At 39.2% G+C, this 17767-nt stretch overlaps 1 protein-coding gene and 1 long non-coding RNA gene across 3 annotated transcripts in view; one reads left to right on the top strand and one right to left on the bottom strand.

The window, feature by feature from the left end:
- The window catches only part of LOC135697852 (tribbles homolog 2-like), a 129087-nt gene that overhangs the window by 85712 nt on the left and 25608 nt on the right, over positions 1-17767 (bottom strand). The gene's annotated exons all lie outside the window — the stretch shown is intronic.
- Positions 7095-13452, top strand: LOC135697867 (uncharacterized). Of its 2 annotated transcripts, XR_010517448.1 has the most exons (3): positions 7095-7555; positions 7704-8430; positions 13117-13452. It is a non-coding gene; the product is annotated as an uncharacterized LOC135697867 (long non-coding RNA). The 2 variants fall into 2 exon arrangements; XR_010517447.1 differs by lacking the exon at positions 13117-13452 and having other exon boundaries at positions 7704-8431.

Genomic DNA, 17767 nt, shown 5'->3' with positions numbered 1-17767 from the left:
ATTGAGAGTTGTACTTTTCTACAAATTTCATAATTTTTATATTGCAGAATGTACACACCAAAAATTGGTCGGCAAAATTATCATTGTCTTGTCGCTTGTAGTTAAGTATTACAAACATTCATATGGATGATTGCCTACGCAGGGGAGATGATGATTTGATGACTTTCAACGTAGTTTATTGGCAGTCCTTGCTATTTGGGTAGCTTGTCGATAATACCTGGGCTTCATTTCTTTTACAGTGATAACATTTCACGAAAACTACCATCAAGATAGTGAACTTTTAACCCACTGCAAATCGAACTTGTGAACCATAAAAAGTTCATTTTAAACACTCTTCAGAAAGATCGTTCTCACTTCAAATGAACTGTAAATTCATTAAAATTCTGTAAGAGAATGTTGTAAAGTTGAATTATGGATCATACGAATGAAATTAGTTTGACTCCAAGTGCTTCAAGTTATAGCGCCGCAGTGAGGGGTTGGCGAAAACGGTTTACGGGATTTTAAAGAGTTTCTACTTAATACTTAATTATACATGCATTTAATCCGTAACAACATTTAAACAATGAATGTTTCCCAAAGTCTCAGAACTTGAGAAATAGTAGTTTTGAGTAGAATTCTAGAATTGACTGACTCAGAATGCATGAGGAAAGTTCTATGGAGATCGTAAAGAGAATTCTATGGAGAATTCAAACTTTATTTTGGAAAAGAAAGTTCAAGTATTTGAGGAAAGTTCAAAGAAAATTTAGAAAATAATTCTAAGGATAATCCCCATGAAATTCTCCAGACTCCAGACTTTCTGACTTGTGACCTGTGTTGGGAAAATATCAAAAAATCAAAGCTCACCATCGCCCAAGATCACGCTTGATTTTCGTAGACAAAAATCAACAAGCAAACAACTGCGGTTGATTTTGCAAGCTGTGATACCGCAGCTCGGAATATCAAACTAACAAAACTCACCACCTGTAAATCTCACTAAACTGTGGTGAGATTGACTTGAATGATTTTGCTTTACACCCGAATGCAACCGAAACTTTCATAACGGCTTGCAGCAGTCCCTTCGCGTCTGCCATCGGAGAAGATTAAAAAGAGATAGCAAACTATGCTTTCTCTTTCTAAGAAAACGATATGCAATGGAATCATTTTTGTGTCGAGTCAACTCTCAGCTTGATTTTTGCACGTTGTGAATAGTCTCGCAATATCAAAGGAGCTTATAAAATCAATATCAAGCATGATATTTTGTTCCAAATTCACGCGTGATATTGCGAGCGCATGAGAGCGGCAAAATATCAATTGATACCTGATTTTGCCAACACTGTTTGTGACTGATAATTTCAAGTGAATTGTGATAAGTAATCAAAGGTATTCTAAATAATAATTTCATGGGAATTACGATAAAGATTCTGAGAGAACTAGGAATATCAAACTTAAGAACACTTAGGAAATGCTGAGGATAATTCTTAAGATGTCTTTAAAATAATTTCAATGAATATTCCACGAAAATATTATGGAATGTTATAAGCGAAATTATGCGGAGTACTTAAGGGAATACTGAATTCTGAGGAAAATTCCGAGATAATAATCATTTTAGATAACCGGTTGCAAACTCACCATACCTTACTTTTGACGCTTTAGTAAATGGGATCGGGATGGGATGTAAATATACTGTGGTATACTGTGTACTGTTATGTCAAAACCTCACGATATTAATTGATCCATACTGAGCAGAATTCCAAAACTATTCTGTGGGGAATTCCAAGGTTTTTTTGAAGACTACAGGGTGTCTAAGAATTATAAAAAAGGTCGTCTTTTTATCGTTTTAGGACTTATAAAATAAAGTCATTCAACATAGTTTAGCGACATGAAACATTCTGTATGTTCATTTTAAAATATCCACTGTGAGCAAAGATATCTGCCTTCAAACGCTCAGGAAAATTATCAACGATGATCAAAAGTCCTCCAACGATTTTTTTTTCCAAAGCATTTTACAGATACGATTTAAGATTATTTGTGATTTGTTATGCAGTCTGTGACTGAAGCATTGGTTAAACTGAAAAAAGTGTTTGGATTTCAATGCGGTGAGTTTGAATGCCATGCGCCGTTGGTCAACATTTTCGAAAAAAAAACGTTCGCAGAGCACGGTGTCTCTAACGACTTAGGACTCCGAAATTTGGAAATTAATCAATATATCTAAAAACACACTTCTAAGGCCCAAAATCGGGAAATCAACCAATTCCAAGAATGACATCTTGATACTTTTGCAAAGTAGGATCGTGACATTTTGTCGGGTATCTTCAACAATTTTCATAATTTAGAATCTAGGTAGGGTACATGACGGGTTCGGCAATACCTTATTCTATTATCGTCAGGGGGGTAAACAACATTCTTGAGAGCTCAATTTTGACATGTGGATACATTGTGTTTCAGAGCATCTATTGGCCAAATTTGAGTGCTCTAGGACTTTGGTTTATCCCCTGACGAGAATAGGCAAAGGTATTGCCGAAGCCGACATTTCTCCTATTTTATTAAGTCTTGAAAATTACTTTTAGCCCGATATTATGTAAATATTACTTTGACTGTAAGATCCTGAACGATATTTTTAATCCACGACAATGATTTTTTTTTTTCTTTGTTTAACAAAAAGGTAAATGTGCCAGTTGTGGTCATAAGGCCTAGATCAAATTTGAAATGAATTTTCACGGTTTTATTTACGTAGACATAAGGCAAAATATATGTTCCAGAGTTGTATCAATACATTAAATGTAAAATGTTTTGGAAAAGAAAGAAAAATCGTTAAAACTGGCACACCACCAACTTACCCTACTGTTATTTACTCTTTAGTCTGAACACTAAAAACTTTATCCAGTGAAAAAAAATGTCTTAAAATGTCCAGTGATCTAAAACTCTTTAAACCTTGATTATTTAGAATTTTTTTTTTTTCCTTTGGTTTGTTTTTTTCCGTCGATCTTGTTTTCCGTGCTGAGCACCAATGCTACCGACGTGCCAGGAAGGCAGCTCCCACACCTGGACCCTACCTATCGACCCATCAACTCATGAACCGGGAACCAACGGCTTTACTTCCCATCCGAAGGAAGGCGTGATCAGAGATGTTATGCCTCAGAACATCCCGGCGGCGCCGACTGGGATTGAACCCAGGCCTGCTGGAGTGAGAGGTAATCACGCTTACCACTACACCACCGGCGCCGTTAAAAATTAAAATCGAAATCTTCAAAATGATGCCTGAGTGCGACCTGAACCTTTAATTTCTTTTTGTTTTCCAAATACAGCGTCAATCTATTGATCATTCGAAGAACTAGAATATGATCAGTTCAGCTCAACATATTAATTTAATGATAAGTAGGTTTAAAAGCAAATCTTGTGATTCTGAGCATGTTATAAGAAATCACAAAGTTTCAGGACAGTTCGATTATTTATTTATCTATCAATTTTATCTAGCTGAACGCGTCATTATACGTAACGTTACAACGGTTTATGCCTGTTTATTTTTTCAGTTTTCGTACGGTAACTTGAACAAATAAATTAAATTAAATCCTGGTGTACCAAATATCCCTCGGAAGAACTGCTCCTGTTTAAGAGAAGAAAAAAACTTCTCGAAAACATCATCAGAGTACAGTAAGTACAGTATCCTTAGAAATAATAGACTATTTCTGACTAACCTAACCAATTTCGGTCTAACCAAAGCACACAATAACAAGGAACCCAGAGAACCAGAACATGCCCACTTCAGCCCAAAACGTCTATGATTCTCAACACATGGTAGAACAATTGGAAGACTCCTGGGGCTGTGTAGGCAACGATCTCAGAAAACAGAACATATCGCAATGGTTCTGAAACGATTTTCATGATATGACCTCCTTTACGGGCGATACATTGGCAGGAAAAAGTCTCCGGTCAATCGATTCAGTAGACTTTTCTCTTCCCGTAACCAAGCCAAGATATTCAATTTAGTAGCGGTTTGGCTAATTTCTGCCAACGTAAAATAATTTGTTTTTTTTTTCTGAAAGTGTTTCTTGCATGGAAAAGCTTGAAAAGTCCAGCTTCATTGCATTTGACTTAAACCATTCACCATTGATACATAACGTAACAATTGCTCATAAATGTTTTTATAACATATAGAGAAAATTAGTTCATGGAAATAAATACACATTTAAATCCACAATAATGAAAATGTCTATAATGACATTCCGAGCAATATTAACATACTTGGCAGTTTACGAAGTTCGACCATTTTATCAAACACCCATCATTTTGAATTATTATTTTTTTTCAAATTCCTGTTTACCACTAAGTTCAGATTATCAATCATTGTATTTTATGAATAGCATTCATAACTTCAATACATATTTTATCCAGAATTCCCATAACCTATTGAATCCATCAGTCTTGTCTTACGCGTTAAGTCCCTCTTACCTTTTACATTGAAAAGTTGGTAAATCGATTAAGGGAATAGGGAAATAGCTCATAAAGTGTTTTAAAGAATCACACTAGAACTGTTTTTCCGACATTTGAATGAATAATGTTTTTTGAATCCATTGTTAATGAATTGATAAATTGTCAGCTAATGATCATACAACTAGACTTTTTCAAAATTGTTGAACACATTCAACAACACCTGCAAAGTCGAGTAAAATTCGAAGCAGATTGAAACACATCTTTTGCTAATTGAACTACCAAATTACCTTACCTTATGATTTTTGCTTCCAGCTTACATATGTATCGCCGACATGAAGGAAAATTTGCAACATTTTGCACTCTACAAAATCAAAGCAACACCTCTGAACCCTTTCCCAACAAGACGCTCTCTCAATGAACAAAAGTGACTAGCTGCGGCAACGCGCCCCGGGGCGAGGCCCCGATGTGCCTCCACCGCACCGGTCAAAAATCGTGTCGAATTGATGTCGAATCCAGTGTTTGTCTACGACTTACCATTCGCCACCCAACAGCGTGCCACACCGCACACACCTAGCTCTTCTCGGGAGTGCGGGCAACCCGAAAGCATGTTTCATTCAGTGCCAACTGCAATGCACACTATGAAACAGCAGCCACCAAGTTGAAATTCATGTCGTAGTACCGTACCACGTTGCTGCTGACGTTTCGACCCATGCTAACAGCGAGAGCGAGAAAACCAACAACCATTCGGCGGCGGCGCGGGTCCTTCGTACAGCTCTCTCAATGTCAACATTGCAACACGTGCTCGGCAACCGGTTTTTCTCTCTCTATTGTTATAGCCCCGGTCTGCAGAGTGTAAAGTTGGGTTTGCGAAGCTACCCCATGCCTACCTACTGTTTACTGGTTTTATCCGAGTCTTGGATTTTGGAGTATCAAAAGTCCAAGGTCCACGTGCGGGGGAAGTACGAACCAATTAGATTGGGTGCTGAGCCGCTCGCTACTGACTGGTTAGCAGATTTTTCGCAATCATTGTCGAGTTTGATTGATTGAGTCTCCGCTACTGTTTCGTTTAGGAATGGTCGGTCAGATTAGCTAAAAATGTGCTGAAGTTCAGATCCCGAGAACTCTTTGCTATGGCCGGTCCCGGTCCGACCAAATTACTTTTAGAGTTAGCCTTTACTACTATTTCGTTAGATGCATTTCAGATTTAACATGGTGATTCAAGAAGCCGCAGCTTGTTGTCGAGTATTGGGGTCATAGAGCACGCGAAAAGAGTACTTACAGCCGGCTGAACCGCAAAGAGACTCATTGAACCACCGTTTCAAGGTTCCGGTGTTCCAGTTTGCGATTCTACTTCAGCACACACAATGATGATTGTGGTGGCGATGGAAGCAAGGAGGAATAATAAAAAAAAAACGCTACCGTTGGAGGTGCTGGGCGGATGGATGGAAATCGTCACTGTTTTCGACCGTAACGAAACACGAATCGACTCCACCACCCCGCGCCGGTACAAACAACCGATAATGAGAGGCAGACTGTGAGCCGAAGTTCCGAATGGCATTTCCAGTGCGAGACCGTGTGGCGTTTTGTGTTGTATTTAATTGTCGATTCTAACGCTCGCTGCCATGATCTCGAATTGGGCAAGCGTGGTGAACTAGTTACTCGCACCGTTTCCAATGTTTTGCGGCTAAGGTCAACCCGGAGGAAATAGTGTGTGTGTGTATGTTTGTGCGGCGGAAAAAGGGGCATGGGAAGTTAGGGGCCCATTATTGTTAGGCATAACAAGAAGCGTGCCACGATCCTTCGACTGGCGAAATTGCAATGACCTTCATGGAGGGATGAATGGAATAGATTGCTCATTGGGGAGATTTTGCAGTTTTTTTTTTCTCAATTTGCAAGGAAGGGTCCATAAATTGTCTACCACTCTGAGCGTGAAATGTTTACGCTTGCGTGGATGCGCAGAATTATGATGCACGTGGTCAACACACGCCACGTCTGGAAGAAAAATGCTCTGAAGGGGGAACACGGAACCTTGGAGTCAAGGAATAATTATGACTTATAGCAATAAGGGAGAATAAATCAAAATTTTAAATTCATGACTAGATGTTGTTTCAGTTGAAAAGATACTGATGGATTTTGGCAATGGATTAGAAACAGGTGAACGTAGATTCACGTGACTAAGCTTTACGGTAAGAATAATTCAAACAAACCCTGAAGTGCTCTAATTAGACTTCATAGAAAGCTAGAATGATTTTTGAAAGGATATTACCCACAATAAATTTAGTCATTAAGAGATTGTAGGATTCTCAAAACATCGTACAACATGAACTCATATCCGCCCAGCTACATAAAAATATGTTTCTTTTCTTGTTGATATTTTAATATCCACACAATATGATCGGATTTGATCTCGGCTAAATTAGTTTTTATCCTTAAAATTTGTCGAACTTCTTAACGGAATCCCTTTATGAAGAGCTTTGAGTGGGTTGGTTTATTTCCTTTAAATTCCGTTATAATTGCTTATCTTTTGACAGATACGCGTATTTCGTCTACTACTTGCAGACTTCATCAGTGCCAAGTACTCAACACCACTTATTTTATTCATTAAAACTACTGTTAGATGAATTATTTTAAATGCAAATACCAATATAGACTATTCCAGTCATCGGTAAAGTTGTTTAGTAAACAGTCGGTCATGGTGGACATTTTACTTCGGAATTAACTCACTAGCTATTGTATAGAGAAATGATCCTGGCGGCGATTTCCGCGGAATGTCATCCTTGTGATCATGGCCAAATATAAAGATTCTGTCTTCGGCAAGGTTTCACCAGCTGCTGGGAGAACCACCCATCGTTCACACCGCAAAAATCGGGCGACTACGGTGGGCTGGTGACGTCGTAAGAATGTCGGGCAACAACCTGGTGAAAATGTTTTTTGAAAATAACCCGACTGGAACTAGACGAAGAGGTGTGCAGTGAGCAAGATGGATCGACCAGGTAGAAGCCGATCTGCGGGTTAGGTCTCCCTTGGCTCAGTAGGTGAAGGCGCAGCTATAAAGTAAGACCATGGCGGGTTGAAAAATTTCTCGACTTCCCTGGGTACTTCCAACACTAGAATACTAATGCAAAAATGGTACTGGCTTACCCAAGTAACCACCAAGCCCGCTAACTACCCGATAATCGCCCTTTTTGCGATATAAGGTAAATATAGAGTTTCTGAACTTTATATCAGTCGTATACCAGCCTTATATAGCAAAAAGGGCGATTAACGGGCTTGTTGGTTACTTGGGTAGATAGCTCTCAAATAACAATTGTAGAAGTGCTCAAAGAACACTAAGTTGAGAGTCGGTTTAAAGTCCCAGTAGAAACGTAATAAAGCCAAAGAAGAAACCCGATTTGCGGAGCTTCTGCAGACAGTGATGCTAGTGTCATGCAGCCACGAATCGAGTGGTACATCAAAGGACAACAAGGCTTTCTGAATGGTCTAAATGGTAAGGGCAATAAAATCGTGAAATCTTTTAATGACGAAAAATATGATTTATGTGATATCTTAAGACTATAATCATACACAATATTCAATTTCGGCAAAGTTATTCAGTTGAGTAAAAACGCTCGGAAAGTTCCCGTCTTCAGCAAAGTTGTGTGAGACCTCTAAACTGCCAGATTTTAGTTTAAAAAGTGTCCGCTAGTGCGTAATATAAAATATAATTCTGTCATATATCGCATGATCTTGACCTTACGTAAAGTTCTCGTCTTTGGCGAATTTTGTTCACTTGAGTAAGCACATTCTGATTGCAGTAATAGTAGTTAGGTAGCGCTAGTCAGTGTAAGTATTGATTTAAAAGATATGTGAAGATCCAGATCATATGGAATGTTCCCATCTTCGACAAAGTTGTTCGGTTGGCATAGGCCTATCTAATGCACTTGAAAAGCGAAGGCAGTTTGTAATGATAGGTTTTATAAACGATGTTGTAGCACAAAGAGTGAATGCCAAACTACACAGTGAACAAACTATACCAGGAATGTGCCTTTCAATAGAATGATGTCTTGTTATAATGAACATTATGAAACAATTGAACAAAAATGCTCTTAAAAAACGATTATTTTCGAGGTTAGTCAGAAATTAAAAATTAAAATAGATGTGTTTTTTTGTACCTTAAACTGGTCTACATTTAATTGACGACGAATAAATAAATAAATGACAGTAAGAATTATTCAGCAGAACCGTCTAACGTGGTGGCACTAGTGAGCAAAGAAATACTGTTTTGCATAATATCTCGTGATTCTGACCATATAGAACTATCCCGTCTTCGGCAAAGCTGTTCAGTACAGTGCGACCTTTTTAGGGGACGAAGGGGCATAGTGAACAGGTGGGGCATAGTGAACTTCCTGTTCATTTGCCTTCGATTTCTTATGGTTGGAAATAAATTAATTGGTCATTAATCATTGCAGCGGTGATATTGAACCTACTACCAATTATTTGTTTTTTTTTGAGCAATTAGAGATTCCCCTATATGCAGTCATAAACAGGGTAAACCATAGAAAACGATTTATATTTCCAAAACTATTGAACATAGAAATTTGGTATCTTCAACAACAGGGTGTCGACTCAAAGTCGAAAATAAAATTCCCTGACTTTCCCTGACTTTCCAGTCGGTTTTCAGAAAAATTCCAGTCCACAAAACTTCGTTATTTTAACCTAAGAAGCTACAACGTGATGTGCTTTATTATACCGTAGCGTAAATTAAGGTTAGTTTAAAATGAGCAGCAGGGTAAGCTTTCGAAAATATCAAGAATAGCATACTCATGGCACTTACAACAGAACTTGATACTAATACAATTTTTACAGACCATATGACCGACTACCTACGAAGGATGTGAATAGACCTAGGGCTTTAAATACATGAAGTAATGAAATTGGGTTGTTAGCGGAATGCTTAATAAAACAGCAAAAAGGGTTATCTTCCATTTAATTCCACTTAATTTTGGTATCCATGACAGATACGTATTTCGACTACAATGTGCAGTCTTCATCAGTGTCATTCCCACTAAAGAACTTATCAAAATCTAACCCCCTTAAGTACTCATCCCCTAGGTAAAAAAGTCAAGATCATAGGTATAAAAATGAAACTACAATGTGTTAAATCGGAACCTACCTAACTAATAAAAACCAAAGATTTAAGTAAGCTAAAGGAGAAAAATTTATACAACTCTCTAATAAGGAAATTCCCAAAAGGCTTGGTAGCCATCATAATGAAGTAATGAAATTGGGTTGTTAGCGGAATGCTAAATAAAACAGCAAAAAGGGTTATCTTCCATTTAATTCCACTTAATTTTGGTATCCATGACAGATACGTATTTCGACTACAATGTGCAGTCTTCATCAGTGTCATTCCCACTAAAGAACTTATCAAAATCTAACCCCCTTAAGTACTCATCCCCTAGGTAAAAAAGTCAAGATCATAGGTATAAAAATGAAACTACAATGTGTTGAATCGGAACCTACCTAACTAATAAAAACCAAAGATTTAAGTAAGCTAAAGGAGAAAAATTTATACAACTCTCTAATAAGGAAATTCCCAAAAGGCTTGGTAGCCATCATAATGAAGTAATGAAATTGGGTTGTTAGCGGAATGCTAAATAAAACAGCAAAAAGGGTTATCTTCCATTTAATTCCACTTAATTTTGGTATCCATGACAGATACGTATTTCGACTACAATGTGCAGTCTTCATCAGTGTCATTCCCACTAAAGAACTTATCAAAATCTAACCCCCTTAAGTACTCATCCCCTAGGTAAAAAAGTCAAGATCATAGGTATAAAAATGAAACTACAATGTGTTGAATCGGAACCTACCTAACTAATAAAAACCAAAGATTTAAGTAAGCTAAAGGAGAAAAATTTATACAACTCTCTAATAAGGCGAATGCGATTTTTCGAACTCGCTGAATAATTTCATTCAAAATTTGTAAGTTTTCGAACCCGCTTGCATGAGTAACACCATCATAGATCTGACGTCGCACTACGACAGAAGGCCCAAACGCAATGTGGGCGGAAGCGGAACGGAAACGGTTTTTTTGACAGTTAGCCCATGCATTATCTGTCAAAAAACCCGAAAACGTATCTATTGTGCGCCGGCCTTAACTAGTTTTCAATCCGACAAATAGGCTTACTCAGATCGGGCTTTTCCGCTTCCACTGCCGTTCCGCTGTCATTGCGCTTGGGCCTTGACTCTTCCCTCATGTTTTCAAAGATATTCTGCATTTACCGAAAAACCTCTCTCTGCATTGGCGTTGCCATGCGATCAGCAGCAAATCATTTTCACAACCAACAATAGTTCTGAATACGCCGACCAATAACCTGTGCCAAAAAACGTCCAGTCGTTCCGTTTTTGCGATCATATTGATCAAATGTGCATTTACCTGTGCAATATTGTTATTATTATTTATTATTAGTCCATCTGACTTTAAAGTCTTAATAAAACACTTAAAGCTAAAAGTAGTCATACATTAAAATTGCCCGACATTAAGCGATTACGAAATCTGGATGAAGTGATGCCAAAATTGAATTGGTCGGATACCACGTTGAATTCGTTCAATTCGTTCCAGTCTATCTCGGACAAGGAACGTCGCAGCAAACGTAAATCAGTCTTCCGGAAGTTGAGACGATAGACAATCGAAGTTTCATCAAAGTGAAGTTGAGATCTATTTGCGATAGAAATATCCAAAGCAGGATGGAAGTTGTCAAGAGGAACGATGACATCAGGCGCCTCAGTAACGGTACAGTCAAGAAGTGAATTTTCACTAATGAACACCAAGTCTAGGAAATTAGACTGAAAGTTGGGAACTAGATTTATCTGCCTCAATCCATGAAAACCAGTACCGTCCACAAGCAAGCGGCTGGCCGGAGTAGTAACAGATGCTTTTGGATCTGGATATGCAAATCCCTGACCTGAGTGCGACCAGATAAGCCCAGGTTGATTGAAATCACCGAGCATAAGAATCATGTCCGAATAATTAGCCCTAGAAGAAGCAAATTCTACAACATCCATATGAAGTTGCATTATGCTACAGTCGAGACGTCGTTCAGAATGTACACCGTTCAGATGGTTAATATTAATGAACCTTTCCATAACGCCTCTAACCATTTGAGACATTGCGTTGCACAAAAAAGGCACCATAAAAGGTCCATCTGAAATTCGCATTGAAATGGCTCAACTTCGACAGCAACTGATTTAAAGAAAGCTAGCTTAATACCACGTTCAGACTACAGAGTTATAACATGTTATAACGTTTGTCAAATATAGCAACACAGAAACCACCATCAAGATAGTGCTATAACATGTTATAAATCTGTAGTCTGAACGTACTATTAGCCATCAGCAGCGAGACATTCAAACAGTTTTTAACATCTTGGTAGGAAGCTGACGTGGGTTAAATTTTGTCTTTCTGGACGCCTTGAATAAATTTTCGTATTTGCGGAGTAATTTTGATTGCCCTCTGAACAGCAGCACTATTTTCCAACCATCGGTGACCTCAAAACTTTAGCGGGAATATGGTAGATCTTGCTGGTACATCTTTGAAGATATTGTAGATACCACGCAAATATTTGACAACATCCCAACTAATCCTGCGAACACATATACAAAAAAAAAATATACAGCCCACAGCTTCCCAGATCTATCAGCTTCTCGCCACCTTTTTGTACCTCTCTATCTTCCCAAAAACTTTGACGTCATGCACTGATAAAATTTCAAAGATTGTTTTATGTGTCCCACACATGATTTTTTGCAATGTGATCAACATTATTTTTTTCCCTGACCTACATTAAAATTCCCTGACATTCCCTGACTTTCCAGATCATAAATAGAATTCCCTGACATTCCCTGACTTTCCAGGTTTTTCCAGGTAGTCGACACCCTGAACAATATGTCATATTTTGAGTAGTTCTACAACTTAGTACGGATAAGTATCCTTCTAACTCTTTGTGGGAAAAAGTTAGGTTTTTAATTTAGTTCATAGTAGACCATGATAAGAAATTATATAATTGCGAACACTTTATTAAGTCGACATCCTTTAAAAACACTTTATTAAGTCGATAATTTATACACAATTCAATTAACTTCTTGATTTTGCCACCTCCGGCTATTGTGAACTGCGACCCCGATCGCTTAAGCCCAATATACAGCTATTCAAACGGAATAACATCTCAGAAAGGAGTCAACTATGATCTTGAACCCAGATAGAGCACACGTCATACCGACAATGTCAATCATATTACTTTCGTACCGTTCCAGTTCATTTCTACAAAAATAAAAAATACCGAAAAATAAACGAAGCAACGCTCTAGCTTAGCTATAGCTATAATCAGATGAAGCCTGGGACTCATGATCTTCTGGTTAGTAAGTAAAACCTGTCGTCACTAGGCTTTACCGTATGCGTGATAATGTTTGCACCATCGTACAAATAAGGTTCCCGTTTCACCTGTGCATACAACGCCTTGGTTTTCTTTGCATGCATGTAACCAATAGCTCATACCGTAGTAGGCTGTGTATAGAAGAAAATGATTTACTTAGTTTTCACTTTGTCAAGTTGCACCATGACGAAGTGGCAGCGTATTCGTGATTTGTCCCACTCGCAAATGTCGCAAAAAGACATTTTAATCGCCGTGGGAGTGTCCCGGTGGACCGTCAAAAGGGTTTTAGACCGAGAAAAAAAAAGGACAACTATCCGCGAAGGTGCCCACCGGTCGTCCGAGGTCAGCTCGGGTTCCGAGGGTTATCGCTGCTATCAAAAGGAAGATTCGGGTGAATCCAGTGCGTTCAATAAGGAAAATGGCAAAGGAACACGGAATCAGTGAAGATCGTAAAGGAAGATTGCGGGGCGAAGTCGAGGGCACGGAAAAAACTCACATGATTACCAACCGCATCCGGGAGCTACGAGTCGAACGATGCAAGAAAATCTTGAACTTCCTTAAGCGAAAAAATCCGGTAATCCTGTTCACCGACGAGAGCATGTTTACCGTCGATCCCGTATCAAATTCCAGAAGCGACCGGTATATTAATTCTCGTCCGGTAAAAGACGTGGCCAAGCATCCCGCTAGCGTTATGGTGTTTGGATTGGTGGCTTCCGATGGCAAAAAAATGTACCCGGTGTCTACATCGGGATTTTAAGTAAGTATGTTCGAACCGCACTCAGAAGTGGTTGCAGGAACATCTTCCGTTCTGCTGGATTACTCAATATGCCGCGTCATGAAGGCCAAGGCCTGTTCTAAACGCCACCCGAGTACAGCAAGCCTCAGACAAACATTGAACCGTACCTGGAGAGAAATGGAACCAGACTACTTTATAAGAACCTGCTGTGCATTCCGGAAGTGTGTGAAGGCCGTAATTGCAGCAAGTGGAAACTCGATCGATGATTAACATAGTTTGAGAAACATCCCCCCTTTGAATAAATAACAAAAACTCGAAAACGAAATTTTTGAGATTTTTTTAATTTTGACATTGCTCAATGGTGCAAACATTATCACGCATACGGTATGTTACAACAACAATTATGATCGAAATGTTACTAACACCGTTCAATCCCGGCCACGGCCTTAACGACGAAGACAACAATATTCAGCATAGTTCTGTCACTCAAAATCTTAGAATTGAACAATTTTTTAATTTTCGACAAGCAAATGACCTACATAGTATCTTTTTTTTCCCACTCAAACTTTAAGGTTTTACCGCAAATCGAGAGCATAACCAAAATCGTTCAAATTTGGCACAGTTGTTGGGAACTTCAATAAAGATCGAAAGAACAGTGATGAACAGGGGATTGTAAAGTTGATCCATCCCAATGAGAATTTTACATTCTCCGGTTGGCTTGACCCAGATTGTGGGATTTTCAAAACAGCGTATAAAATTAAGCATAAATTAAAAAAAAAATCAATTTACCGCCTCTGGTAGCAGAAAATAAAAAAAAATCGCTAAGAAAAGACTTGGGATGATGCCTGACCGATATAGAACATTTGTCATAATTCAGATCTGAAATAAATCGACGACTAAGCAAAATGACTCACACTAATTAAACGCGACTAATTTTGGCCTTTTCTTCAGTTTAAAATCACAAACGGTCATCTCTCGTAAGAGTCCACATTACCTTCCCTTGTATTTGCGGTGCTCTGGTTTTGGTGGCATTTACCGCCACAACCGGTACACTTCTTTCAATATGTACTATTTAAAGCCGAAACAGCATCTTCAAATGGCCACCCGCTTACTTTTGTATCTGACGGGTGGATGGATAGATGGATGGGTTTCAGCAATTTTTAGCATGTCAAATTATCAATGGAGCGATGTGGTGCGTACTACTAGGCAAATGCGTGGGTGGCAGTAAACTACGATGATGATGATGACGACTGTTTTGTACTGCAGACTGCAGCTGCAGTAGTATGTGAGGAAGACGAGCGCGGTACGTCGGGGCATTAAAAACGATTTTTGCGTAATAGTAAAAATGGTGATGATGACATTTAGCTTCTGTACGAAATCCAATGCGCTCTAGTAAAAGTTACACGATGAAGGTCAGCCACGTGCAATAATTATTGGGCCCCGCTGCGGTAGATTTATAGAAGTTTTAGGTAGATTGCAACACAAAAGTCAGAAGGATTTTCTAAGAAGACAGCCAGCTGTAATTGATTACTCAGTGTCTCCGGGTAGATTGCAACCAACTGTCTACCGAGATTGAGTAAATCTTGGTCCGTACTCTTTGTTTCAACAGATAAGTAGAAATGGCGACTGATACAACATTGCAGCATCATACAACGTGTACAACGAAGTGGTGTCAAGATAAACATTTCCAGGGCTCTACCGAGCAGCACTCGTTCAATACAACTGGACAACAATGAAAAATTATACACACTGCCAACGTGCGATAAAAACTTCTTCCGTAATATTTTTATATACGTTCATTACGAACTCGAAACCTCCTGACAATGCAAAAAAATTGTTTATAAAACACATGTAAGTACCACACATTGTGACACTTCAAAAACGCGACCTTGTTATCCAATTTCAATTATGCTCAAAGGGCTTGCATGAATGCTCATTTCAGTCTTCGAGTCATAATTTATCAATTCCCATAACCTTCAAATCGGATAGTTGCTGGCAATTGTTGTTGCGCTCTGTTATAGAGTTTGTGTACTTGTTACAATGTGCATTAGCAATCCGCATGCAGATTGTAGAAGGCAAGGGGCACGGTTGTGCTTAAGTGGTAGCTCTATCCGCAACCGAACTGCAGCAGTGAGTGTGGGCTACTTAACGAGGGACCGAAGTAACTCACGCGCCATCACCTCTGTCGCTGCAGATCTCGTTTCTCGGTTTAGGAAGGTGCTCCGCTCCCGCTGCTGCACGACCATCCCGTCTCGCTCTCGGCAATCGGCTCTCGACTCAAGCCCGCGTATGATTTGGGGGACTTCGTTAGACCGACCGAAGGTACATGCGCGCCACACCACGCTAATAGTTAGGTAAACACCATTCTGTCTGAATAACGTTCACAAACAAATTTAGGAGAGCAAGGATTGCGAAAATTTTGCCGTTTCTCACTACCACCCCGCGCACGAAGTGAACCGCCCCCAAAATAACTGCTCGCGAAAGGGACAGAGGCGTACGCAGGGGATCAACTTTGGGATTGTTTGTTCTGTTAAAACGAACACAGTAGTGTTAAAGTGTCATTTGGAAAAAAGATGTTGTGGAGTTTCTAAGGCCATTTTGACGTTTTTAAACCATGTTTGCATTTCTAAAACCAACTTGTTTTGATGGATTCGATAATTTTAGACTGTACGGAACATGTTTTGTTCAATCACTTTCGTCAAAACACATTTTTACATCTCAAAACAACGTAAAACCTTCTGGGAAGGAAAGGATTAAGCTATGCTAGTGTTTTAGGCTACCATCTGGAATTTTAAAGCTATTTAGGTGTGTTTACCATTTCATCTTTTTTAAGCCATTTTCGGTTTGCTTAGCCTTTTTTATCGTTTTATGGTCATTTAAGATTCAAGCAAGCGTTAGGATATTTCCAGGAAAGGTTTTAAAGCCATTTTTGACTTAATTTGACGATTTAACACTATTTTGGCGTTTTGTAGCCTTATTTTGCGTTTGGCCATGTTGGCTCATTATATAATGGAACTTCAAGAAAATAAGATTTTGAAGCTGACAATCGTTTGGTTTGTTTTTTTTTTCCGTCGATCTTGTTTTCCGTGCTGAGCACCAATGCTACCGACGTGCCAGGAAGGCAGCTCCCACACCTGGACCCTACCTATCGACCCATCAACTCATGAACCGGGGACCAACGGCTTTACTTCCCATCCGAAGGAAGGCGTGATCAGAGATGTTATGCCTCAGAACATCCCGGCGGCGCCGACTGGGATTGAACCCAGGCCTGCTGGTGAAGCTGACAATCATCAGACATGATCATTCAATACAAGAACTGGTGGAAGTTACTACGTCATCATGATACAGTGTCGTCCGGAAAACTGTTGGTGCATAATATCATACATTCAATTAAAAGGTGGTCTTCAACAAAGTTTTCTCTCTCCCTCTCTGTCAGTCTCTATCGAAAACCAAAACCCTTTTTAAGTATTAAATCAATGACATTATGTTCCCTAGATCCTAAACACGTCAAGCAAATTTCAAACAGTGAGCCACATAGTGTCCCTGACCAATCGCCACCGGGCTCAACAACTAGGGTACACAGTGGTGAGCAATGCATGAATCACACTGCTCAACGATTTTGAGACCGAATCCGAGACGAGCAATAAAAACACTTCGATTGTTTGGCTCACACTTGCTAGCTGAGGCTGTAGACTGCAGACTGAAGCTGAAGGTATGTAAGTACTCAAAGGTTTTCAAACAGCTCATCATAACGATGATGACGGTGTGAAGGAAAATTTGGCACATTCGTGTGTTTTAGTAATTACATATACACAAACGGAGGGGAGGGATGATGATGATTGTCGAAATTCACGTTCTGTAAATTACCTGCGACCGAGAAGCATTGAACGTCAGAAGCAAAACAAAAATGAGTTTCATAATCCACATTTATTCTAGATTGTGGAGGCCCCGTTGTTGGTTTAATGTTGTATCTAAAATTCAGCCCTAGCAGTAAAAAAAGTGTCAGTACTTGCATTAGGAAACAATAATGCACAAACAAAGCTGCAAGCTCACGTCTCGATTGAGCTCGCGACGTTCGTCATAGCAGCCAGTCGCGCGCACGGATCGTCTCGTATCTATTCGTTGGTTCTCGTTCTGAACCAATCTTCTACGTCGGGCTCTATGAGAGAATCAGTAATGTGATTTTTTTTTTCATCATTTGTTTTGCATA

This window comes from Ochlerotatus camptorhynchus, unplaced genomic scaffold (assembly GCF_037179485.1).
Source record: "Ochlerotatus camptorhynchus isolate MF236.1 unplaced genomic scaffold, CSIRO-AGI_Acam_v1.1 ptg000078l, whole genome shotgun sequence".
Classification (NCBI taxonomy): Eukaryota; Metazoa; Arthropoda; class Insecta; order Diptera; family Culicidae; genus Ochlerotatus; species Ochlerotatus camptorhynchus.
This window is presented reverse-complemented; position numbering and strand designations above follow the sequence as displayed.